The sequence below is a fragment of the Mus musculus genome, chromosome 8 (assembly GCF_000001635.26).
Source record: "Mus musculus strain C57BL/6J chromosome 8, GRCm38.p6 C57BL/6J".
NCBI classification, from domain to species: Eukaryota; Metazoa; Chordata; class Mammalia; order Rodentia; family Muridae; genus Mus; species Mus musculus.
In genome coordinates, this window is record NC_000074.6 from 112,895,524 (window position 1) to 112,922,410 (window position 26,887).

The 26,887-nt window shown below is 39.8% G+C and overlaps 1 long non-coding RNA gene across 2 annotated transcripts; it reads right to left on the minus strand.

The window, feature by feature from the left end:
• Window positions 1-53: 53 nt before the first annotated feature.
• Gm45904 lies at window positions 54-26,619 on the minus strand. Of its 2 annotated transcripts, none has more exons than XR_003947598.1 (4): window positions 26,368-26,619; window positions 6,057-6,150; window positions 5,361-5,468; window positions 54-2,130 (listed from the first exon to the last, which is right to left on the minus strand). It is a non-coding gene; the product is annotated as a predicted gene 45904 (long non-coding RNA). The 2 variants fall into 2 exon arrangements; XR_003947597.1 differs by having other exon boundaries at window positions 6,057-6,154.
• Window positions 26,620-26,887: the final 268 nt, after the last annotated feature.

A 26,887-nucleotide genomic window follows, 5' to 3' on the forward strand; every position in this document is an offset into this window, starting at 1 on the left:
CTGACCTTCTCCAATGATGCATTATAATCTTCAAGTGTAAGCTGAATAACCACTTTTCTCCCCAATTTGCCTTTCCCCTCACCCATAGTCTTCTCATTGCAGCAATGGAAGAAACCCTAACTAAAATACTTGGATAGTGCACAGGAAAAAAAAAAAAGCTTTTAACTCATCTATGGCATCAGGATGCCTCTCACTGTGTCACCCGTGACCTTCACACACCATCCACTCTGCTTCTTTGGCAAATTCTCCTCTCTCTTAAGATGCAAAAGCCATTTTGTGATGTAAGAAGCACCATCATGTATTTAATTTCATTTATTCTGATTTTTAGAGAGTTCGTTTAATGGTAGCATATTTCTCTATCGAGGGTTTCCATTTTAGTGATTAGTTGATTAAGAGACATCATCGGGCCATAGTCTCATATAAGGCTGACACCCATCTTTTCACAAAACGTCTGTGAGCTCTGTGGTGCTTGTTTTCCTCTTGCTCTGTTGGCGTGAGTTTGCTTTTACTTTATTCCAGAGTAAATCCTTTTCTCCAACGCATTGGCTAACTCATTCCTATTGTTTGGACATCACTTTTTCTGCCAAGCCTTTCCTGCCATCTCCTTCTAACTGAAATTCTCTTGTCAAAAGCATTTGCCTTCCAGCCCTTTGCTGCCCATCCATGCCACAGAGCCCCAGGGGATCAGAAGAGCTGTTTCTTTATATTTCTCCTTCAGTCTCAGCACCAGCTTGGAAACTGATGGAGACCATCACTCAGCAGAGTCAATTGACTAGACAGTGGTTGATCAATGACCTGATGAGTTGTTTTCTGTACACTTGCAATAGCAGTATCAGTTTCTGCTGAAATAGCTCATGAGCAGGGAAGATGCTGAGAAGATTATCAATTATCCAGGCCCTTGATGAGATTTAAAAGTAATATTTAGTAATATTTAAACACAGTGCTGTTTATTTTTAAATATCACATTGTTATTGGATATGTGCACATGAACGTGTGTACCATGACACACGTGGAGATTGTGGGGTAAGTTTGCAGAGTTGGTCTCCTCTACCTGTGCACGTGTTCTTCAGCTTCACCTCTGGTTCCCAGGCTTAAACAGAAGGCTCCTGTACCTGCCGAACCATCTCACAGGCCCTCGGCACCATTTATTAACAAAACAGATAACCTGGTTCCAATTGGATTGATAAAAATAAAGAAGAAATCAGTGAAGCCTTCTCAGTCTTATATAATACTCCTCCTTAGAGAAAATCAACCTGATGTTACTTGTATTGTAAACAAGGAAACAGAGGAAAGCTTTTGTAGTGGGGACCATGTTTTTCAGTTACAGCCCTCATATTTTAACTCAATTCTCTAATTATCTAGTTCTGGCATTTTCTCAGTGAAATGTGTGTATCTCTACCAAGTTTTTCAATGCTTTAGAAGAGAAGGCTGCCAGTAGCATTTGTCTTTCTCTGCTCAGTATTATGCCCTGCCATTCTGTAGAATTGAAAGTTGGTTGCTTGCCCTGCCATTCTGTAGAATTGAAAGTTGGTTGCTTGTTTTCTGCTATAAAAACATGCCTATGGTTGTCCAGTGAGTGTAGAAGACATTCAGAGCATAGATCCAGTCAAATACATTAGTATAAGCTTGAGAAATAGTATTTATATTTTAAAGATTTTTTTTTTGAATTTAGGTTTTCAAAGGGTACAATTTGGGCATCACCTGAGTAGTGTTTTCAAACTAAAACAAAGTGAGGTTTTCAGTATAGATGCAGATATTGTATTGGGTATGCACAACCTTCTATAACCATTCTGTTCAAGTTGAAAACATGTGACTTGAAATCAGCTTGAATTTGGGAGAGATATAGAGTTGGAGAAAGAAATCTGGGCAAAATGGAACTGGTAGAAAGAGAGAGGGGGATGGAAGGAAGGAAGGAAGGAAGGAAGGAAGGAAGGAAGGAAGGAAGGAAGGAATAAGGAAGGAAGGGCTCTTTTGGCTGCGAGTTTGCAAGTTGCTTCTATGCACTGGTTCTCAGGGCCTGCTTCTCTGTGCCCTGCTGTGGTTTACACAGGAGTCAGCTTGGCTCCACTCAGTAGTGATGCTGCCGCACAGCTTGATTGAAGATGATTGCTTTCGCTTACTTGATTAAAACTGGGAGAAATATAGACAGTCCTCCAGTTATTTTTTATGCAGCTTGCTGACGATTGCTTTTCTTTTTAAATGGACATTTACTACCTATTTAGAACAATAAAATACCTCAAAGCAAACATTAAGCAAAATGCAGCCTATCTATCATCCCCTGCTCCTTGCAGTGGTAATAACCATGAATAGAGAACCCATTACATGGCAAGTTCCACATCCTTACAAGTTCCTTTATAGATTCACTTAGTGATCACTAATAACAAACTTAACAAGTATTTAATTAAGCAAACCTTAATGAAAGCCAATTACTCAGTGTCTGGAATTTTATTTTGAAGAGTATTGAAATATGTTTTAAGTGAGTTAAGTGTATGTGTGTGTGTGTGTATATATACATATATATATATAAATATCACATATATGATATATCATATATATATATAAATATAAATATACATATATAAACATATATACATACATATGTATATGCTAAAATGTTCTCAGGCATCATCAATTTAACCACAATAACACAGGCAATAAACAATTCATGATGCATGCTATGTTCATCAGTAATTTTCTTTCACTTACTTTGATGGCTAAAGAGTATAAACACATATACAATAAATCCATTTTATTGGTAATTAGCATGCAATTTCCCTCATCAAGAGACCTGAGAGGCCACAGGAGAGTGTGTACTCATTCATATACATACCAGTAGCAACTTCTAGAACAAAATCAACTACCTTCCAGAAGAGCAATGCAGGGTCTCAGAGGAGTTTATATTTAATTGGCAAATACAAAAAAGATGGGTCCCTGTGAGAAATGGTTTTTAAATGCACTAGACTTGCACTAATTTTAGATTTATAGACAGGAATCTAGATTAGTGCTGCATATGTATTCATCTTGCTCCGGGTTCTGTCCTGTTACCAGTATGAAATTATACTGCAGTCACGAGCTACTTGACAATGTACAGAGAAGCTGCAGAGCCCAGACAGAGTGTGCATTTACCTCACACTCAGTTTGTTTAATGTTCACACTGGACACAACCATATCGGTTATGAAAGCCAGGAAACGAGCAATGCTTACCAACCTACAGAATTCTCCAGGAGGAGAAAGCTTCCCCTACAGACCAGCAGTTCTAACACAGCTCAGTTCAGCTGAAGTCAGTTCCTGCCCTTCCTCCCTCTTCTTCAGTAAACTCTTAGCGTCTCCCTTGATGTGCCCATTTTAAATAGTTTGCACACTCCAGTCTCCTGGCTTTTTATCCTTCTGTCGCTGCTAATTTCATTTTGCCAGGATTTACACAATAATATAGACATGATTCAATTCTGACGACAGCAGAGCTCTGGGATTTCTGAGCCTGTTCTTAAAGAGACCTCTGACAAATAGCTATTTATCTCTTCAGGTAGTCTCACTATGTGAGCCCCAGCCATGCCTGCTGTCTACTGTCTTGGACCACAGCTATCCTTATACAGTGGTTTATACTAGGCTGATATCTTATACCTGCTGTTCAGGTTGGACCCATATTGTGAAATATAAAGAAGGTAGAATTAATCTAACCAAGAGGCTTAGAGGTGTGGTCTTTGGAGTGAGATTGGGGAATACACAGCCCTCAGAGCAGAGCCTTCATGTTTGAATATTAGTGCCTATCTCGAAGAGGTGGCATGGACTAGAGGAGAGATTGCTCAATTGGCAAAGTCTTTGCCTTAAAAAGGGAGGACCTGAGTTAATGAGCAAAGCTGGGCTTGGTGGTCCTGGGTGTATAATCCAAGCCCTGGAGAGGTGTGGACAGGTGTTTCCTGGACATCCAGCCTAGCCATGCTCCAGACCAATGAGTGGCCCTGTTTCAAAATGAAAATGGAGTGCCTAGAGGGATTTCTTAGTGGGGAAAAGCATATACTGCTCTTCCAGAGGACCCAGGTTCAATTCCTAGCACTTACACTACAGCTTACAACCATTTGTAGCTCCACTTCCAGGGAATCAAATGCCCTCTTTTGGCCTCCTTGGGCAATCATGTAACACAGGATTTTATACAGGAAAGCACCCATCCTTACACAAACAAAAACAACCCCCCCCCCCGCCAACAACAAAACAAAAACCCTAAAGTGAATGCCATGTATCCTCTGCCCATGTGCGCCTGAATGCACATACAGTACACACATGATAAAACTGAGAAAGATAAGGGAGAGAGATAGAGGGGGTATACACACATGCATGCTTCCTTAGTCCCAGGATGGGAAAACCCTGCAGAGCCTTAGGCCTCAGCAAGCAAGGTGTGCCTTCAGCAGAGCAAGCCCCCACCCTGGACTTCTAAAACTTTGGTCCAAGATAAACCTCCTTTTCCTTCAATCTGTGATGCTGTGCAATTAGCAAAGAGTCATCAAGCAGCTGTAAAAGGCACCGAGCAGTTTTCTTCGTATTTCAGTGGGTACACTGTCATTCTAAACAGTGAGCTCTCTGGAGCTATACATAGACAAACAATTTCCACGCAGATTTCATCTTATAAAGGAGAACGTGGACTGTTTTACTCCAATCAAAGCATACATTCCAAAATTACCTTTGGAAAAAAAAAAAGCAGTTTCCAAATCCGTCTGTTCACAGGACACAAAAAAAGCTGTGACCCTGCTCACCAACCTCTGCATGCATGTCGTCATTCTCAGAAGTTAAGGAAAATGAGTCATTCCAGTTGTGTATTTCCATATGCCCGCAATACCCCCCTAAGCCAGGAGCATCTGCCTGGCTTGTGAGCATCCCCAACAAAGTTGAACCAGCCACTGGCACTGGTAGACAATGAACTTGAGTCAAGGGCTTGAATACTCTTCCTTCCCTTGCTTGATAGGCTGGAGGAAAACTGGTAAGGATGGTCACCTGCGGGAACTGGACACTGTGAGAAACAGCAGCCAGAAAGGCAGAAGGCCAGGGGAGCAGGTAACTTCTAGGAGTCAGGGAGACAGAGTCCCCATGTGGGAGCTTGGCCGGGGTTCATCCAGGTTCCTCAGTAAGCCAGGAACCAGGCCAGGTTTCCCAGGATCCTTTTCTGATGTAGTATATTACACTTACTGGCAAAGAAGTCATTTCAGCATTTATCTCAGGGAAAGGAAGACGTTTGAAATATGGTTTTAAAATATCTGCTCCTTAGCACAGTATCATACCATCTTAGAGAAAGTGCCAATGGATTTCTTTCTCTTTTTTTTTTTTCAATCAATGACAACTTTCAATTTAAAATTTCTAATGTAACCTACCAAACTCTTTCACACCTGGCTTGTGCTATGGGCTATGGGCAGGGAGAGTGTCTCTCTTTTCCAGGGACGGAGATACAGTCTGGCTCTTCTCCTTCACTCTTCCGCTTCCTATATGTTTTCAAAGTGGAATAAAAGAGATAATGTAGCATTCAGCTTTCACTTCAAGCATAATTTTAGCTCCTTTGAAATTCAAGAGTGGATGCCTAAGTGCGCTGAGTGGGCTAATGTTCAATCCGATTGAGTCTCTTCCCAGCTGTAAAATATATCAGGTTTCCCCAGTCTCTGGGAATTAAACACAAGTAGCAATAATATGAATGTAAACAAAACTTTCCACCTAGGGATATGAATATGCTTGCATGGCTGCAAAGTAGCAAAAATATTTATTTATATATTTTGTTGTAATTAAGGCCCAAGCTTCAATTATTGCTTCCAAAGTAATTTGGAAAATTAGATTTCCCAGTAACATACATTAAAATTTAGAGGTCCTTTGACTTTTTTAGTCCATTGCTAAATCTATATATTTGTTAGGCTGCCAATACAAGGGTCCTACACAGCCAAAAACATTGAAATGCATTTTCAAGGGAGAGGGAGAGATGGCTGAGTGGATGAGAACAATTTAAAACCATGAGAACCTGAGATTAAATACCTAAGCATCCAGCAAATATCGGGGCATAGCTACACATACATGTGACTTACCTCCAGCATCAGAAGGCAGAGACAAGTGGATCCTGGGAGCTTACTGGTCAGTCAGTGTAGTCAAAATGAGAGACTTCTGGCTTTGTGAGAGACCCTGTCTTAAGGGAATAAGGCAGAATGAGAGAGGGAGCACTTGACATCCACCTCTGGCCTTTGTATCCTTGCAAACTCGTGTGTGTGTGTATGTGTGTTTATTGTGTGATATATATATATAGATATATATAGATATAGATATATATGTAGTACATAAACATAAGTTCACAGCACAAAACAATAAAATAAATAACAAAGTGCAATTTCAAAAAAGTATGCTGAGATAGAACATAGAATACATAGGAAATATCTTATTTCAAAGAGCTGGATGGTTTTGGGTGGGGGCAATCTAATATGTTGTTGCAACCGTATTTATCAGGTGAATCTAATTAGTAAATCCACGTGGAAATCTCTTTAGTAGGTGTGCTCGATCTTATTATTTAGAGCATCGTAAAGGGAGGAGGTGATTAGCTATAGCTGCTTTGTAATTGTTGTGGCTCTGTCTAGCTGGACGTATCTAATAAGCACACTGAAAATCTGAACCGGCTGTTGATGGATGTCAGAGTGAGCTGTAGAAGGGAAATAATTTGATAGGAATTATAGTAAAAGCTTTCAGAGAGTATGAGCTTATGAGAAGCTGAGATACAGGTATAGAATCATGGGGAGATGAATTCATTTATCCTCATAGTCTGTTTTGTTCCTTGTTTAGTTACTTACTTTTCTATTGCTGTGATAAAAACACCACAGCCAAGGCAACTTGTAAAAGGAAGCCTGTAATGGGGTCCCAGTTCCAGAGAGTTCGAGTCCAGGAGAGCAGAGCAGGAATGGCTGAGAATGAACATCTCAAAGCAGAGAAGCACACAGGATGATGCCAGCCTTTCAAAACCTTAAGGACGCCTCCTCCAACAAGGCCACAACTCCAAATCTTTCCCAAACAATTCCACAAAATGGAGACTAATCATTCCAATGTAGGAGCCTCCCATCAATCCACCATGGTACCCATCACTATCTGTAAAATTAAGATTAACAAGCGAGTACAGAAACTTCAAATATATAACCTAATGGAGTCATTAGTACATAGGAAATTCTGAGATATGGAGATGTATGTGGTCAATAGCCTGAGAAATCTCTAGGGCAGGTTGTTGAGGGCCAGAATTGGCGATTTCAACCAACAAACAAAATCATAGGGAATGTTGAAGCTACTTCTGATAAAGGCCTGCTGGAATTGGTCCTGAGCATATGTCCCCCCAACAGATCTCAAGGATCCATAAGCTACCAGTCCACGGTCTGCACTTTGAATGGAGATTAAATGGAGTGTGAACACTGACTTTGGGTGGCTGTCTTTTGAAGAATTGATTGGGGGTAGGAACAGTCAGAAAGTTATGTCAACAATCTAAATAAGGATTTAGAAAGCCTTATTGATCTAAATCCTTTTTGAGCCCCCATAGACATTTTTTTCCATGAAGCGTTGCAGGCAGGAGGACAGCTCTAATTAATGTCACATCATCACATGGGGCTCTTAGAATACTGAAATCCTGAAGTCTCAGTAATTATGGGATAATTATGGAATAATAAAAATCATGCAGACAACTTGAGTAGAGTTAGGTAGAAAGTGATGGGGCTAGAGGATGTGGCAAAATTAAATGAAACTTGTTAAACTATTTTATGGAAAGTTCTTGGAGTTTTTGCTATTAGAAATACCTGGGTTAATGCTTTGTGACATAGGTGTGTGTCCTTTCCCATCTGGTGATGTCTCTACTGCACTTCTGTTTTTGTTAATCATTTTCTCTGCTCTGGAGAGAGATACTGTGATTCTCATTAACAAATACCACATGACAGTTTTAGGCAGTTTTAAATGCCTTATCATCTTGTGACACGGAGCCATGTTTGCTTTTTTATCAAACTATGTGTGGGTGCTTTCTGCAAAAACTAAACTCAACTCTCAATTACAGAATTCCAAGCTCTCTCCACTGTTGGGGACAAACTAATGGGGTCACTGGTATAAAATTACCTTTATTGATGTTTATAGGAATTTCTGAGCCGTGGAGATGGCTCTATTGGGAAAGCACCTCATGTACAAGCATGAAGAGTGGAGTTCGGATCTCTCACATGCACATGAGAAGCTGTGTGCTATAGAATGTTACTTTAGCCTCAGTGTTGAAGAGGTGAAGGCAGTTGAATCCCTGGGGCTAGCTGTAAAGCCAGCCTAGCCAAACCCTGATCTCTAGGCTCATTCAGAGATGTGTCTTGAAACAGAAGGTGCAGAGTAGTATTTCAGAAAGATGCTTAATGTCAACCTCTGGCCTCCAAAAGCACTTCTGTGTGAGCAGAAACATGAACACACGCACAAGCCACATAATAAAACTTAAACTTGTAAGATATAAACGCAGGTAAACATGTCTTAACACGAAATGACCTTTGTCCCTGGGAACCTAAACTGTAGTAAAGCATTTATTTAATATTTCTGATATGCAAATAAGCAGTGGAATGAATTGTCTTTAAGTCTGTGCATTTTGGTTTTCCTTTTGTTGTTGTTTTTATGTTGACTCAGTTTATTTTATTGGCTATATATGGAACAAGCATATAGAGTTTAGCAGGTCTAAAAGAATGTATTATTAAATGTATCAGTGTAAATACTAGATAATATTTGGGTGACTTTTCTGGCCATCTTTGAAATTCATTTCTATTCTGAAGTCTGACGAAGGACTTCCCTGCATTTCTACCAGTGAGGGTCTGGCTTTGAGCGTCTAACAGTGTTCCTTGATCCTTTCAGAATCGACCTTTGTGTGTGTGTGAATGTTCCTAGTGACTGTCACTTTGTTCTGCTCTTGGTCTGCAGCTCCCCGGTGTTTTGTGTGTGTGTGTGTGTGTGTGTGTGTGTGTTCCTTGCTTGGTTATCACTTTGTGTGATATTTTATCCCTGTTGTCTGAAGGTCCTTGGTGACTTCTGTAGGCATGACCCTTTGTCATTTGTAGTTTTTATGTATCCCGATTTGTCCCCACAGTTTGATATGCTGGGGAATCTGCTCCTTTTGTATCTACTTTGGAGATCATTTTTTTTCCCATGTCTTCTTTCTACTGGGTCTGGAAATCACCTTGTCTTCATTGCGGCATTTGCAGGAGTCAGGGTCCACCAATATTCCATCATTCATGAGGGAAGGTCTCTTGAGATCTAAAGCTTTTGGAAATGTTTTCACAAGTCCTAAACTGAAGCTGTTTTGTTGAGCAATAAACTGAAAATTCTTGGAATGGAATGTATTCACTAGTTGTCCTTTTTTTTTTTTTTTAATTAAATTCCCTGGGAGAGTCCATATTGTCAGAGTATAAAAGTCCATGTTAATTAACTCTCTTCCCTCACGTGCCCATGGCATGTTCTTACCAGCCATAACCACCCTCCCCAGAGGGACCTTGTGGCCTTCAAGCAAAGCCAGGAACAGCGGCTCTCTCTGAGTGTCAGGACTGTAAGTTAGCTTGACTCTGGAGTGCCCATTACAATTTCTCACAACCCCTGCCTAGGAGGGACAGGTCTGATTTCTCCCATGTTTCTCTTTAAATACATTAGTGTAATCCCTGAAAGAAGTGGCCCGTTTTCAGTTTAAGTAGATGTTTCCAGAAGGCATTGGAAAGCTCTTCTACTATCATAAAATGCCATATCTTATTAGTCTTGTCTTCTAAAATATTTCCTTGTATCTAAGATAATCTACCAAATTTATAGTTTCAGTTTATATCCAAAGTCTTTCCATAAAAATTAAAGACAATAATCTATTTTTCATCTGTGGTAGGATATGCCCAATGAACATTTGTATATTACAGAAACCATGTACAATATTTTATTAAAGCATGTGTGTGTGTGTGTGTGTGTGTGTGTACTATGGTTTTCTGGCACATAAATAGTAAGATCAAGTTTAACTTACAGACATATCATGTAAAAAGATTGATAGCAATAAGTTAATAATAAAACAGAATAATTATAAAATAGACTATAAAACATTTCTAGCATCAATATTCTTGCAATTTTGAACCACTACTTAATAAAATAAGGGTTGCTTGAACATAAGCACTCTGATCTCAGGACAGCTGGTCTGATAACCAAGATGACTTCAGTTAGTCAGTGGGCTGGTAGTGTTACAGTGTGTACACACTGGGCAAAGAGGTGTTTCTCATCCTAGAGTTGGACACCATAAGAAGGATATCATTATGATACTCAAAATGATAGGTCATTTAAAACCTATGCATTGTTTGTCTCTGGACTAATTGATATATATATTTTTTTCACACAGTTGATCATGGGTAACTGCAGCCACAGAAATAGAAATTGTCTCTAATAGGGGACTTTTGTAGACTAAATATGACACAATTGGAAAACTTTTTTTTGAATTAATTTTTTTAATTAGGTATTTTCTTCATTTACATTTCCAATGCAGTTTTCCTGGATCAGGAAAACTTTTTTTTTTAAACTTGCTTTTCTATTAATGTTCAAAAGAAATGAAAAAAAATAGGCAACCCACTTATGACAAATGTGTATATATTTCAAATTATTCCCTCAGAAATGTTACCCCCACCTCCTACTGAGAACTTTTCTGAATTGAAATGGGGTTTGTCTGACTACAGGGCTGGACCTTAAACTCTAGCATCTGGTTGTTTTATATCTACACTCTCACCTCATTGGAAAACTCAGTAAATACTTCTTGCGAGTGTTCTCCCAACCCTATATTTGATTATAAACTTGCTTCCTCATGCCAGTTTTTTTTTTTTTTTTTTTTTTTGCAATGAGTTTTCATGGATACGATAGGCCAGACGCTTGGCAAAAGATTTGTGAATTATAGTTACCTTTGCATTCCTGTCTGGGAGATCTGCAAGGTTTGCTAGGTACCTGGCGATAGCTATCTCATGTGCAGTAGATACTTAATAAATGTTTGAAGCCAGTGGGCAGGAGGAGCCCAAAAGGTAGAAGGGATACTGTGGTTCTGCTGTGGGTTTTGATTTCTGCTGGACCTTGATGGATAGATAGGCTTAGGACAGGAAGAAAGTGATGGAAAGGGAGAGTCACTATGAATGGGTGTGGAGGTGCAGAGGGGGTTGCCTCGTCTTCCCTTTCATTATGTGCAGATGTGCAGAAATTGGATAAATGAAAAGGGAGATGAAAATTGTACCATTCCAGTCATTTTCTCGGCAGTCATCCCTCTGAAGGTTGGTTCTGTAGCTGCTGGCAGGTGGCCAACTTGCTAAGTCCTCTTAAATTGACAGAGAAGCCAGATAAATATCCACTCTTGGCAGCAGTTCCCTGACAGATGGTCTGGCATTCATGGCGTAATCCCAGGCAACAATAGTAAAGCTAAAAACCTTCTAGCCCAGCAGCTCCCGGTTACTGAAAGCAATATGTAACTAGGATTTCAATGTGCTTGCAGTTACTGGGGTGGGATGAGGGAGACAGAACCCGTATTATAACCGAGAAATCACATCGTTATTGAGGAGGGTGACTATCAGATGGGGTGGGGGAGGGGAGCCTTTAAGACTTGAAATGGAAGAATATAAGAAAGAAGCATACGCATTCCTTTGCTCCAAATGAATGTTAGCAATACACTGAAGACTCCAAAGGAAATGGAAGATAAATGAGCTTCTAAGAAGGTCCATTCAGCAACCTTTTTTGGTCAGCAAGTTGGATTTTTTTTTTTTTAATTGACAAGAAAAAAGAAAACTCCAAACAGCTTGTGAAAGTCCTTGATAGCTATAATTATTTGTGTTGCTATTTCTGATAGTCATTAGTCCATATTTGAGAAAGAAGGACATGTAGCCAAAGGGTGGATGTGTGGGTTCTGGACAGGCAGAAAGTTATTGCATCCCCTTAGACTAGGGCCTTTATCCTGACACGGCCACTTGCTGCTGATGTTAATGTCATTTTCCTAGAGGAATTCCCCTTCTGTGGATCAAACATTTATTTGGGAGAAGTCAGCACATGGCGTTCTAAAAATCCACCTGTTTTATTGACTGCAGAGTGAATTAAGCTTGCAAGCAGAGACAAGTTTGAGAAGAGAATATGAGCGTGAGTTATGTCTATGTACATATCGACAGGATGCCATTCTGCACCCCATAATCATAGACATATTAGGGAGCCCTGCCAACAGGATTTGGTGCCTAAATTGAGATCTTGAGGAAGTGTGAAACTTCATCAGCCGTGGGACAGATTCAGGCAAAAGACTTATTGATGCCCTGAAGCCCTTTCGAGTCATGAAGCTATCTATCACCTCAATCGGCTGTATTGGCAGGAGAAGCTGTTTGAAACTTGTCCTCTCAGAATAATTACAGCCTTGTAGTTCCTGTTTGGAAGGAGGCTGTGATCAATGGTGAAACCCCACAACTTCATTTCAGGTTTAGCCGGGAAGTTAATGGTAGCCATTTTGCCCATTGGTTTTAATTATTTATTTCTTAAAAAAAATTAATGAGCTTGCTTGGAATTGGTACTTTTATTTTGTTCTCTGTTTGTTACTGGGCAGTTACAGGTGAGATACATTTTTATAGATTCCTAACATCTATACATAAGGCAAAAAAAAAAAAAGTCAATTGTAGCATCTACAATTCTGAATTCAGTAGCCTAAGGTTACTTAGGAAAAGCTCTCACCTGAAAGAGATAGGGTTCCTCAGTGTGCAACCTCTCACCCTGTTTGCCCCTGACTTATCAAGGTATGTTGTTGATGCTATTGAGAGAAGAGGAAGTCCCTGCTGGGGCAGGGAGAGGGCTGCTCTCACTATTTATTGAGGAATGATGATCTAAAGGGCAATGATCGGCTAGTACTGAAAACTAGTGATCCAGTAGTAAACACACAGCCAAAATCCTCTGCCGTGTTACATTTATGGATAACTTGTAGGCTACTATTTTCATCAGAGACCAAAATGCCTGATATAATAGCAAGGGAAGAGGGTGAGTTGTCTCAGATGGCATAGCTGTGGTTGCTTGGCTCTGTGCGCTTGGAAAGAACATCCTGGTGGCAGAAGTGTAGGGAGAAGGAGTGTTTTTTCTTTATTTCATGACAGACAGAAGTCATGCAGAGAGAGAAAGAGGAGAGGGAGAGAGGGGAGGGGAAAGGTGGGAGGGAGAGAGAGTTAGAGAGATGCCTTTCTCTCCTTTCTAATTCCACTAAGCCCTATCTTCCAAACATTCCACACTCTCCCAGTATAGCAGGTGCAGCTACAAACACAACCACACATGGGGGGTGGGGAGGGGTTGATTTTACATTAACTACAAAGCCAGTCAATAGATAAATAGATATATAGTTATCTTAGATAATGATAGTGTCCCAACTAAAGGCTTCAAACACAGACTGTGTTGCATGCCCACACATACACACACACCACCCCTACCACCACCATCACCACACACCACTGGTACATGAATTATAAATGCAATCTAAATTAAGTAGAGTGGAGAAACCAAGCTGACCTCTCTGGCTATGGATATCATATGACCAGCTTCTTCAAGCTCCTGCTACAGAGACTTCCCTACCATAATGGACTATGGGTTAAAATGTGAACTACTATAAACCTCTTATCTCTTAGGTCGTCTTTGTTGGAAAAAAATGTATCTCTGCACCAAGAAATAATAGTAAGATAGTGTTTCTTTTTTTTTTTTCTTTTGGTAGTGCACACCTTTCATAGCACTTGAAAGACAGAGGTAGGAAGAAATCTCTGTGAGTTTTGTTTTGGGCCAGCCTGTTCTACACAGTGATTTCTTGCTTGCTTGCTTGCTTATTTATTTATTTATTTTTATTAGGTATTTTCTTCATTTACATTTCCAATGCTATCCCAAAAGTCCCCCATACCCTCCCCCCCCACTCCCCTACTCACCCACTCCCACTTCTTGGCCCTGGTGTTCCCCTATACTGGGGCATATAAAGTTTGCAAGACCAATGGGCCTCTCTTTCCAATGATGGCCGACTAGGCCATCTTCTGATACATATGCAGCTAGAGCCACGAGCTCCGGGGGGGGGGGGTACTGGTTAGTTCATATTGTTTCTTTAACCTGAGGAGCTGGAGAGATAGCTCAGCAGTTAAAAGCACTTGCTACTTTTGCTAGGGTTCAGCTCCCAGCGGGAACATGACAGCTAACAAGGAGTCCTAACACCCTCTTCTGGCCTCTGTGTGCACTGCATGTGTGTGGTGCATAGACACACATGCAGGCAAAACACACTTAAGATATAAATAAATAAATAAATAAATAAATCTTTAAAAAATATAATTAGAAAATGTGTTTGGTTATGTTTAGAGGAAAAGAGATATTTCAAGCAGATACCCCGTCAATTTCATCTTTGTAAACTTACAAATGGAAATTTGGAGTCAATTACCTTAGACATTACATAAACCTTTACTTAATATGTTTTTAAAAATATTGTTGATACCTTTAGCTTCTTGGGTACTTTCTCTAGCTCCTTCATTGGGGGCCATGTGATCCATCCAATAGCCGACTGTGAGCATCCACTTCTATGTTTGCTAGGCCCAGGCATACTCTGACAAGAGACAGCTATATCAGGGTCCTTTCAGCATAATCTTGCTAGTGTATGCAATGGTGTCAGCATTTGGAAGCTGATTATGGGATGGATCCCCGGATATGGCAGTCTCTACACGGTCCATCTTTTTATCTCAGCTCCAAACTTTGTCTCTGTACCTCCTTCCAAGGGTGTTTTGTTCCCACTTCTAAGGAGGGGCATAGTGTCCACACTTCAGTCTTCATTTTTCTTGAGTTTCATGTGTTTAGGAAATTGTATCTTATATCTTGGATATCCTAGGTTTTGGGCTAATATCCACTTATCAGTGAGTACATATTGTGTGAGTTCCTTTGTGAATGTGTTACCTCACTCAGGATGATGTCCTCCAGGTCCATCCATTTGGCTAGGAATTTCATAAATTCATTCTTTTTAATAGCTGAGTAGTACTCCATTGTGTAGATGTACCACATTTTCTGTATCCATTCCTCTGTTGAGGGGCATCTGGGTTCTTTCCAGCTTGTGGCTATTATAAATAAGGCTGCTATGAACATAGTGGAGCAGGTGTCCTTCTTACTGGTTGGAACATCTTCTGGATATATGCACAGGAGAGGTATTTAGGGATCCACCGGTAGTACTATGTCCAATTTTCTGAGGAACCGCCAGACTGATTTCCAGAGTGGTTGTATAAGCTTGCAATCCCACCAACAATGGAGGAGTGTTCCTCTTTCTCCACATCCTCGCCAGCATCTGCTGTCACCTGAATTTTTGATCTTAGCCATTCTGACTGGTGTGAGGTGGAATCTCGGGGTTGTTTTGATTTGCATTTCCCTGATGATTAAGTATGTTGAACATTTTTTCAGGTGCTTCTCAGCCATTCTGTATTCCTCAGGTGAGAATTCTTTGTTCAGCTCTGAGCCCCATTTTTTAATGGGGTTATTTGATTTTCTAGAGTCCACCTTCTTGAGTTCTTTATATATATTGGATATTAGTCCCCTATCTAGCAAACACAGAAGTGGATGCTCACAGTCAGCTATTGGATGGATCACAGGGCTCCCAATGGAGGAGCTAGAGAAAGTACCCAAGAGCTGAAGGGATCTGCAACCCTATAGGTGGAACAACATTATGAACTAACCAGTACCCCGGAGCTCTTGACTCTAGCTGCATATGTATCAAAAGATGGCCTAGGCGGCCATCACTGGAAAGAGAGGCCCATTGGACACGCAAACTTTATATGCCCCAGTACAGGGGAACGCCAGGGCCAAAAAAGGGGAGTGGGTGGGTAGGGGAGTGGGGGTGGGTGGCTATGGGGGACTTTTGGTATAGCATTGGAAATGTAAATGAACTAAATACCTAATAAAAAATGGAAAAAAAAGAAAGTAAAAAAAAATATTGTTGATAAAAAGCAGCTGACTCAAGAGGACATGATGGTTGGGAACTAGGCCCTGGTGTAATATGTCATTACTTTCCAAGCTATCCTACAGCATTTGGATGCATTATGAGGTATAATATGATGCTTGAATCCCTGCCAACATAATTAGCATATGGGTCACTGTTAGCACTTACTTCATCCTTTCCCTAGGTGATGCTCTGCAGATGTTGAAGCTCTCTTGGGCACCCATCTTGTATCCTTCTCTCCCTCCCTCCAGTTCCTGCAGCATCTCTCCCAGGGTCTGCTCTCCACTCTTGCTATAATATACCAAGATTAAAATACCAAGTCTAGCCTGTGTGCTTGCAGAGTTCACCTCTGCCTGCATCCTCTCAGAGCAGACGTTAAGCTAAACAGATTCGTACTATATATCCTGTGTATTCGATAAATGCATGCTTCTCCAGTATGCATTTAAATTAAAATTTCCATTTCACATAAAAACAAGAGCCATGAAACTGTCTTATGGGTGTTGATTTTTATAGAATCTCCTGTCCATACAAACATTACAGCTCCTTGAGTTGACACATGGAGGTGATTTGATGGATGGATGTTCAGAGGAAACATGTCTCCATGGTTCAAGGGCTGAGGAATGCTACCACGCTGTCTGATAGGGTGCTGATATTTTCCAAATATAAATTAAATTGTTTTTATGATGTAATCTAATTGCTTAGAAGGCAACACTGAGAATACCCAGAAAAAGGAGGCTATAGATAAAAGACTTTTGCAACTTCAAACTACAGACTATAGACTAAAAGAGAAACAGCACCTGCCTGTTTGAATTGCTTTTTTAAAATCTGCACAGTCATGTTAGGTGTGCCTGTAATTTTCTGGTGACACTGATGTTAATATAGGAATGTGAATCCTCTACCCATATTTAATGAACAGAGTTTAATCTAGTTCCTCGAGCACATGTCTACTATAATTTGTATAAATCAGCAGTTATATATCAAATATATTCTTCCTAAACACCTTAACACCTACAAATGGGAGGGTTTTAGAAGGCAGGGGGTCTTCCACAGACTGTTCTCCCTCTGAAGTTTAATAGATGAAATTGAATACCTTCTCCTCATTGAAAAAGCCTGTGAAGTGTTAGAAAACAAATCTGAGCTGAAAAAATACTAAATTTCAGCAAGTGTTTTACTAAGTTCACAATATATTTGGGAGTTTGAAGTAAAAAAAAAAAAACACACACACACACACACAAAAAACAAACAAACAAAACCCTGGAGTATAACATAGTTAATGGTAATTTTACAACTGTCTAGGACTCATCCCTTTTTAAGATCATGAATCTTAATTTTATTTCTAAGAATATAAATATCCAAAATGTCACTATAGCTTCCTTCCCTCTCCTCCTCTCCCCACCATCAATCTTTTTCTCTTGTACATAGCCCAGGCTGGACAAGAATATATATTGTATGTGAGGATAATCTTGGATTTCCAATCTTTCTGCCTTTCATTCCTCAAGGCTAAGGATTTCAGGCATGCCCCAGCCTATCAGACCACACGTTTCTGTTACCCACTCTTATGGACAACCACAGCCATATTTGTTCCCCTGTGATTTCTGCCACCTTATTGTACTGCAGCTATCTCAAAATCTGGCTTATAGTATGTCTTAGGAATTATAGTAGTTACTTATCTTCCACTAGATCTTGTTGTTTAAAGTAATAACCATATTAAATATATATCTATAATTCAATATTGTCATTGGGCAGAAGCCATAAACTGGGTTGTCAAAGCAGTTTACTGACTGGACATGGTTAACAACACACATCCTAGATATATTTACTGGAAGGGTTTTTTTGTTTGTTTGTTTGTTTGTTTTAACTTAGTTGTTCTCCATGACAAAATGCGATTAGAATGTAGAAATTACACATATCAAACTGATATGGGAGTGACTTAGCATAATTCAAAACTCATCACTTCAGAGGAAAGGATATTAAAACCTGTAGCAATAGGAGTAATTAACCTGAATATATAAACCACTCATAAAGATTGTATGGTAGTTGAGGTATCAGCAAGATAGCAAAGGATCGAACCTCGAGGTGACCAAGGTATTTCTCTGAGCTAAATTTTATTTTATTATATTAATTAATTAATTAATTAATTAATTTTGGTTTTTCGAGACAGGGTCTCCCTCTGAGCTAAATTTTATTTATTTATTTATTTATTTATTTATTTATTTATTTATTTATTTTGTTTTTTCGAGACAGGGTTTCCCTGTATAGCCCTGGATGTCCTGGAACTCACTTAGTAGAACAGGCTGGCCAGGAACTCAGAAATCCGCCTGCCTCTGCCTCTGCCTCTCAAGTGCTGGGCTTAAAGGCGTGCGCCACCATGCCTGGCTTAATGTGTAGCCCAGGCTGGACTCGAACTCATGATCCTCCTGCCTCTGCCTCCTTCTGCAAATCCTACCGGGGTGTGCCACCACCACTGGCGATAAATTTTAAAATTATTCCTCCCATCATTATTCCACAGTGAGCAAAAGTTAGATGGAAGATGTGGGTGTGGGTTAAAGGGAAGACTACTTCAAGATTGGAGTAAAGTCTTAAACAGTGTGGTATATGAGGCACACTGACTCTTTAATCACCATGTAGGTGCTGTGTGGAAAATAGAAAGAAATTTACTCACAGGGCATATTATTTAAATGACATCAATCTAAATTGATACCTATCCCTTGTTGTTGTTGTTGTTGTTGTTGTTGTTTTGTTTCATTTTTCAAGATACAATTTCTCAAGTAGCCCTGGCTGTCCGAGAACTCACTATGCAGACTGAGCTGGCCTTGAACTCACAGTGATAATCTGCCTCTGCCTCCCAAGCACTGGGATTAAAGGTGTGCGCAACTGTACCTGGTATGTTATCCTTACTTATTCCTACTTGTTGTAGTTGGCTTTATAAAAATAAAAGCAATCGAATGACCCCAAAAGAGAATGTCCTATGATCATGTTAATCCTCATTAAACACAGTAAAAATGTACAGCAGATTTTGAAAGAGGCAGTGTGTATATGGAGGGGAGCCATACTCACAGAGAGTTGAACTGTGATTCTGTTCAAGGCGTTTTTAAATCATTGTGCTTGTAGTCATAAATAAAGAAAACAAATAATTCCATTAGTGTTTCATACTCACATGGCTATGTTTTGTGGATTTAAAATGTAGTAAATTAGAGATATTAATCCCTTTATGCTTGTAAAATTAAAAAGGGGCAGCAATGAGTCACCCACCGTGCTTCCAGAATGCATTGCTTTGGGGAGCAGTGTGCCTACTAATGACATCATGATTGTTTAGTAGAAATTCAGTTTATATAAACTGTGTTCCATGTCAGTTGCTGCTGGGTTAAAAGTCCGATATGTACTGGAATTAAATGTCCATAGTTACATGAATACAAATATGTATATATGCACTAATATGCCCATCATATATATGCATATATGTATATATGATATATGTGACATATATGATATATAACATATAGTATTATGTATATACATATGCATGTATATATTATGTATGTATATATGCATGTATGTTGTGATACTCACCAATACCTTGGTTCTTAGGAATGTTAAATGTGCTAGGGTCAATTGTGATTGATTTGTAATTTAAATCATCAAAAAAAAAAGGTTAACTTGGGCATGGGTAACTGTATCAGCTCACAGGCTGCATGAAGATATGTACTTAGACTATCTGGGATCTGCTAAGCTCCTTGGTCAGGGCTATATGCTATGATGGAGGAAACAGCTCTATGCTTTGATGGAAATGGATGAAGCCATTCAAGAGACAGATGCTGTGTTTGAAAATTATGCTTTAAAGGAAGTCTGACTAAAACATATCAAATTTTACTTGATTTTGTTATCCACTGTAGGGACCAAGCAAAGTCCTGAATGAATGTGTATTGTTTGACATGGGCACAACCATGTCAAGGACAAATGGCTCAGTGTCACTGGAGTGCCAAATTCTCCCCTAGGTGAGGCTCAGAAAGATGACAAAGCCCTTCTCATGTCTGTGAGAAAACATTGACTGTGTAGGAAGGAAACAAACACCAAATATATATTTACACTCCCCACACCCCAGTGTTTATAGCCTGAAGACTGCCTTTTACAGAGCATGCTCTTACCAAGATTAGCTAAACCTGCCTTCCTGTTCATCTGTACATACAATCTCAGCCTCGTTGTATATCTGTCTGTAATATTGCCTGCCACCTTCTTGTGCAGCTGACACAATAACTCATCTTCCTGTTGAATTTTTATATGATAAATAATAAAGATGCTATGCCTGAGTGGGGGTAGACTGGTTTCTCCATCAAAGAGCCTAGTCTAACTGGTTCCAACATTTCTATCTGTATTGTCTTTTCTTCACTTTGCTGTTGCTCGAGTCAGGTGATCCTTGAAGTTAAGGCGGCACTAGCAATTCACATATCAATACTTCATATATAGCTGAAAATCATAAGCCGTCCTGCTTCTTTTATTCACATCTATGTACTGTGCTATCAAAGTTCAAGGTCCAATGGGCATGAATTATGATGATTTATGCTTCTAATTTTTCACACAAACAACCTAAAGAACCCACATTTTGGGGCATTATCTTTCCTGATAAGTAGGCATGAAAGGGCGGGTGAATGGACAGAAAAAAAAAGGGCTACTTTTTGGAAAACATTGTCTGTTTCTCTTTTTCGATATCCTGGAATATTCTGCTTTCTTTGAGACTTCGTTCTCAGCTCAACATATGGCTGACTTGGCCTTGAGTGAGTCATCTCACTCCCGGATACCTAAGCAGTTTGGCGTCCATTCTGAATGTGAAGTAACTGAGAGAATTAGCTACTCCAGAGTTGAAACTTGACCCACCCAAGGCAGGATTAAGGTACTGACCCTTCCAGACAAAACAGGATGGAGGCGCTGACCCTCTTTGCAATGCTTTTGGCGAGTGCAAATCCCTGGGCTCTGCCCTGGGACTTCCTGGACAGTAGCTTGTATGAACCAAATCAAACCTGTACCATCCTAACACTAATTTTTTCCTTGAGCTGTTGCTTTGGCTTTCTAACGTTCCTGGGTGAAGACAATTTTCCTTCAAGGGATTTATAAGATGAGCATCCTCCAGAAGGATTTTAATAAGCTCAGGGTTAGTCATCCACAGAAGAATATTGGTGACCATACCTCTGGTGGTTGCTACAGGGGAGTGCAGTCATAGTAACCCCTAGCATACAGTGGCTGGGTTGACTCAGAAACTGGATCCTGTCCTTTGGAGGCCGGAAAAAGTCTTGCTATATATCCATCGTTGGTGTTACACTGGTATCTGTGTAACAAAGTATCTGTGTAAAGGGGTAAGAATTGTAGGACATTGAACTGTCCATTCAAACACTGTGAGAAGCCTCAGGTGCAGTGTGAGTGAGACTCTCCTGGACCCTCAAAGAACAACACACGAAAGACCAAGCTGTGGGTGTTAGGTTTTGATATTTGTTTGTTTAATTTTTGTTAGCAAACCACAGGAAGGTTTCTTGTGCACATGCTATAGTGCTTCGTCCTTCTTCATCCCTCTACTCTTGGCTTCTTTATCCTCTACTCTCAGCTTCTTCACCCTCTACTCTCTGCGCCCACTCTTAGCTCTTTCCTCCTTTGCTGGTCCATTCCTACTCTCAAACACTCCTGCTTCTACATTCATGTCACATGATTTCCTTTGTTCTTCCAGACTTATGTTCTCTTCTGCTTCTCTCATTGTCCTCTTTTAACTTTCAACACACACACACACACACACACACACACACACACACACACTCACTCACACACACTTAGATCCAGATTCTGCGTTTGAGAGAAATCAGGAAATTGGTCTTTCGGAGTCTGTACTAACATTCTTACCGTCATGATTTTAAGTTCCACCCACTTTCCTCTAGTTGTCCAGATTTTGTTTGTTTTTCATTGCTGAATAATACTTCATCGCATATCCCACTGTGTCCTTAGTTTTTGTCTTTGTTTTCCTTGTCACTTTCATGGCTTTATTGTTTTTATTTCCTTAAGTTACCATGCATAAAAAGTCTCATGATGGATTTTTAATTTATATTTTGCTTCTGTTTATCTTTATCCTGTGCCCACTCCACCTCTCACTCACACCTTTCCTCCCCTTAGTGGACCCCATTCCACTTCTATATCATATTATTCTAGTTCTATCTCCCTTTCTTCCTTACCTTAACATTTTTTTCTCATGGTCCCATTTTTAGTTTTATGACTTAAACTCACTCTCTCTCTCTCTCTCTCTCTCTCTCTCTCTCTCTCACACACACACACACACACACACACACACACAGAGAGAGAGAGAGAGAGAGAGAGATCTGCTGCATATAAGAGAGAATATGTGGTATTTATCTTTCTGTGTCCATGTTCCTTTGCTTAACAACTTAGAGTTCTATCCATTTCCATGCAGGTGTCCTAGTCTCATTTTTAATCACAGCTGAATAAAACCCCATTGTGTGTCTACACCATGCTTTTCTTTATCTGGGAATCTGCTGGTGGGCATCTAGGCTACCAGAAATAGAGTTACAAACATGGATGCCAACTATGTGTGAAGTCGTAACATCCTTGGCTCTACAATCAGATATAACGTCTGACAATTCTCCACACTGATGCCTGTCATGGTGACACCAGTTCACACTCCCACCAGTGGTAAATAAGGGTCTCCCTTCCTCACCCTCTGGGCTGTTCACTTGTCAGTAGCATCTTGTTATTGGAACAAGGTGGAATCTCAAATCAGTGTTAATGTGCATTTCCCTGATGGCTCGGGATGTTCAGTTGTTTTCTAAGCACACACTGGCCATTTGTAGTTCTTTTGAGAACTGTCAGCTCAGTGCATCAGTCTACTTATGGGCTGGAAGGTTTGCTTTTTAGGTATGAGATGTTTGCAGTTCCTTCTCCTAGAAAAATATTATCCCATTTGATGGACAATTAGCAAGGACTTGCTACTGTTCTATAGTCAGACTCTTCATCACAGTTATTGTTCCTTTGCTACACAGGAGCTTTTGAATTTCAAGTGATCCCATTGTCAATTCTTGGGCTTATTTCTTGTGCTAATAAAATCCTTTTCAGCAAGTCCTAGCCTAGCCCATGTCTTCAAATGTTCCCCTGTCATTTCCTCTGGCAGTTTCAAAGGTTCAGGTCTCACATTAGAGGTCTTCCACCCTCTGTGAACTTATTTTGTGTGGGGTGATAGTTATGGATATGGTTTTAGTCTTCTATGTGTGGATATTCTATTTTCCCCATAGCATTTGATAAAGCAGCTTTTTAAAATTTATTTCAGAATTTCCTTCTTTTATTTTAGTTATGTGTTGGTGTGCATTTCTGCATATAGCTGTGTGCATTGAGTGTGGGTGGCCCTGGAAGAGGCCAGAGGTGTTATGTCCCTTGTAGCAGGAGGTATAGACTGTCAGTGAGACACTGCCATAGGTACTGATACCAAATTTGAGTCCTCTGGAAGAGCAGAAGGTACTCTTAATCACTCAGCCATCTTTCCAGGCCTGTCACCTGCCTTTCAAAGGGTATATCTGGGCCAGTGAGATGGCTCTGTGGGTAAAGGCACTTGCCACCAATCTTGATGACCTGAGTTCTATCCCTGGAATCCAGTGTGGTAGAAGGAAGGAACTCACATGATTGAAGGAGCAAACTGAGTCTCGTATGTTGCCCTCCAACCTTCACAGATGCAAAAGAACTGAAAGGGTAAAACATTCTGAAAAACCTTCAATGTGTAAAGTACAGTAGATTCCATGGCAATGCCAAAGTTCTTGTTGAAGTAGCTTCAGGCTTACAAAGAAAGACAAGAGGCTTTGATTCCCAGTCTCCACCTGTCTCCTGCTATACAAAACTCGCATTTCTACCTAGAGACCAGAAGAGGGCTTTACTGAGAGTAGACACATTTAAGCTAAATCTTGTTTTGTCTTTATTGCCACCTCCTGCTTTTATGACCATAGGGAGGCCATTTTGTAGCCCAATATATCATGAGAATGCATAAGCCTTGTTTTCATAGAGGCTACACAGAAAACTGAATTCATAACCTGGTAGTATATGTCAGCTAGAACCAAGATGCATCTGGATAGGAGCTGTTTTAGAAGGTTTTAGTTCTATCTTTCCTCCTCTACTCCTGCCAACTCCTCTCCCTTTCCCTCCTGCATCCCCTGTGCCTCTGTGTGAATGAGTGTGGTGTGTGTGTGTGTGTGTGTGTGTGTGTGTGTGTGTGTGTGTGCAATGTATCAAACCTGGCCATGGCAGAATTCATGGACATACTCTACCATAATTCAGGAGTTAACATTTCAGTAAAAATACCTGAAGCTGATCATAATATCTTTCTTGACCCCGTGAAGCCACGATCAAATGATATTGTACCAAAGAAATGAAGCAAAAATACCTAGTATAGTGAAGAAGGATTCAGAAGACTCGGGGAGTCAGGCAAGTTAAAATGATTTATGATGTACAGGCTGAGAGTCCACAACTTGGTATAATCAACCTGTCTCTTTCTTTGGGGAGTTCTCTGTCTTTGAAAGATTTGAAAAAGGAAGCAAACCAAGATGGCCAGCCAGTTTCATCTAAAATACAAATAGGAATGGGTTGTAGATCCATTAATCACCTTCAGCTTATTTTTCTCTTATTTGTTTTACAGTTTATAGGAGCCTTTATGATTCCTCATCTTTGTGAATGTGATAGAGGACAGGGAACTGAGATTACCAAGGCTGATCTCAATTAACAATTGTTAATAAATGTATTGAAGGTTACAGAACATAAAATTAGGATTTATAATTGCCCTTTTAGAAGGGAATTTACAATTAAGCATTTCTATGTTTAAAATAACCTTGTTTGACAATAAAAAACTAAGAGCTGAGATGTAGCTCAGTTGGCAAAGCCTTTGCCTTGTGAGCAAGAAGACCTGTGTTGGATCTCAGAATTCTTGCAAAAATGCAAGCCATGGTGGTACCATGTGTAATACCAGCACCAAGGAAAAATAGTTAACAGGATTTCTGGGGCTTCTTTGCCATTCACTCTTGATGAATTAGTTAGCTATAGGCTGAGAGACCACATCTCAAAGGCTCATGACCTTCCTAGGATGATAACCAAAGCTGCCCTCTAAGGCTCCACATGCATGTGTACACACACCCACATATGCACCCACAGGCAAACATGTACATGTAGACATTTTAAAAGTTAAGTCATTTAGAGCATGTTGTTTCACTCACCTCATTTGTAAGATAAGCTCTAAATAAATAATTTAGTACATTTTGATTGGTCTTAAATAAAATAAGCATAACAATACACCTACATGTATAGTATAATTTATGTTGAAATTTTTAGGGTAAATTGAAAAAAAGTCAACAACAGCCACAAATAAACGAGGGACATGCCAGAGAATCAGATGGTGTCTTAGATCTCTGAGGAGAGCTAGGATTGCCTAGGACGCTAAATAAATGTACGCAGTCAACTCAAATCTATTTTGAAATGCTAGAGTCATGCTGAGTGCTTCTCTCAACACATCTGAGTTACTCCACAAGGAAGAATTGTTACATCAGCAGTCTACCACGACAGATGCCACAATAGTGTCTATTCCCACTAAGTGGAAGAAACCACATGTTATTAAATAATCGTTCAATAATATGATTGACTTTGAATAGAAAGAACTATCGAATAAACTATGCATTACACCGGAACACACTTCGCTCCAATAGACAGATGTACACACACAGATATAGATTAAAATACTTGTAAGTATTGCTGTGAACACACCTAAAATGAACAATGAAGTTCTTATTGTCCCTATGAGCAAGTATATAGTTAATATTCAGCTCTTCGTGAAGTGATCAATTAGCTCTTGACTCTTGCATCTGTAATTATCAATACAATCATTCTCGCTAAATGTAGGCTTAGTTATCTTGACAGAATTTGTCAAAAATATTTTCAAGTGCTTTGAGATGAGTGACATTTACCTCAGTGATTGACATCCTATACATTAGTTTCATTTCAAATTCTCTTCCAGAATGATATTTTACTGAAAGTAATTTTATTAAGACTCACTCTTTTTCCTATGTGGCTACGTAATACACTTAATTAAAAATGGAAATATTTGCTTAGATATTTCATTAACTACAATTATTGACCCTGTGGGTTTCATCCACCCATCTCAAGTTATCTGGGGGCAAATTATTCTCAGTTATTTCCAACTGAAAATATGTGGGGTACTGAACCCAATAGCTCTATACAGTAAATAGACAACTCTATCTTCCTTCATCTCTTTCTTTTCAAGCCAGCTAAATGAAGACAAGTAGGATATTGCAGTAAGACCCAGTTAAATCAGCAGGGTTTCTCACAAAGTGGTGATCACCTCTGTGCAGTCCCAATTACATTACCTTCTGCGGAAGCTTTGCTTCGGCATGCACATGAGCCAATAATACCAAATGAGATGCTTCTTGCTGGAGGCCAGGCAACCATGATGAGGTCAGCGTCAGAGTCCGGAAAAAAAGAGAATGGAAATAAAGTTCTTATTCCAAGGCTGCAGATCCTTTTAGAATGTTTGATCTGTTTTTAATCTGGCTGGAATTGGATTGAGGAACCAGCAATAATTCAAACCATTATTTCTGGAGAAAGATGTGATGGTTATAAATGGCTAGGATAAAATTAACTCACTTTTTTTTTGAAACATTGTATTTGTTATTTAAATTTTCCTCTAACAAGATTTTGTGAGTAGGAGGCTTATTTCATTGAAGTTGCTATGGCAAAGTAGTTCAGACAAGGAAGTTATAAACAATAGGAGCATATGATGAAGAGTGCATCCAAATGCAAGGAGCCAGGAGAGACAGTCTGTCAAGGGGGTGCCTTTCAATTTGTAAATATAGTCTTTGTGCTACTCTGCTGCATGGTGAACAGTAT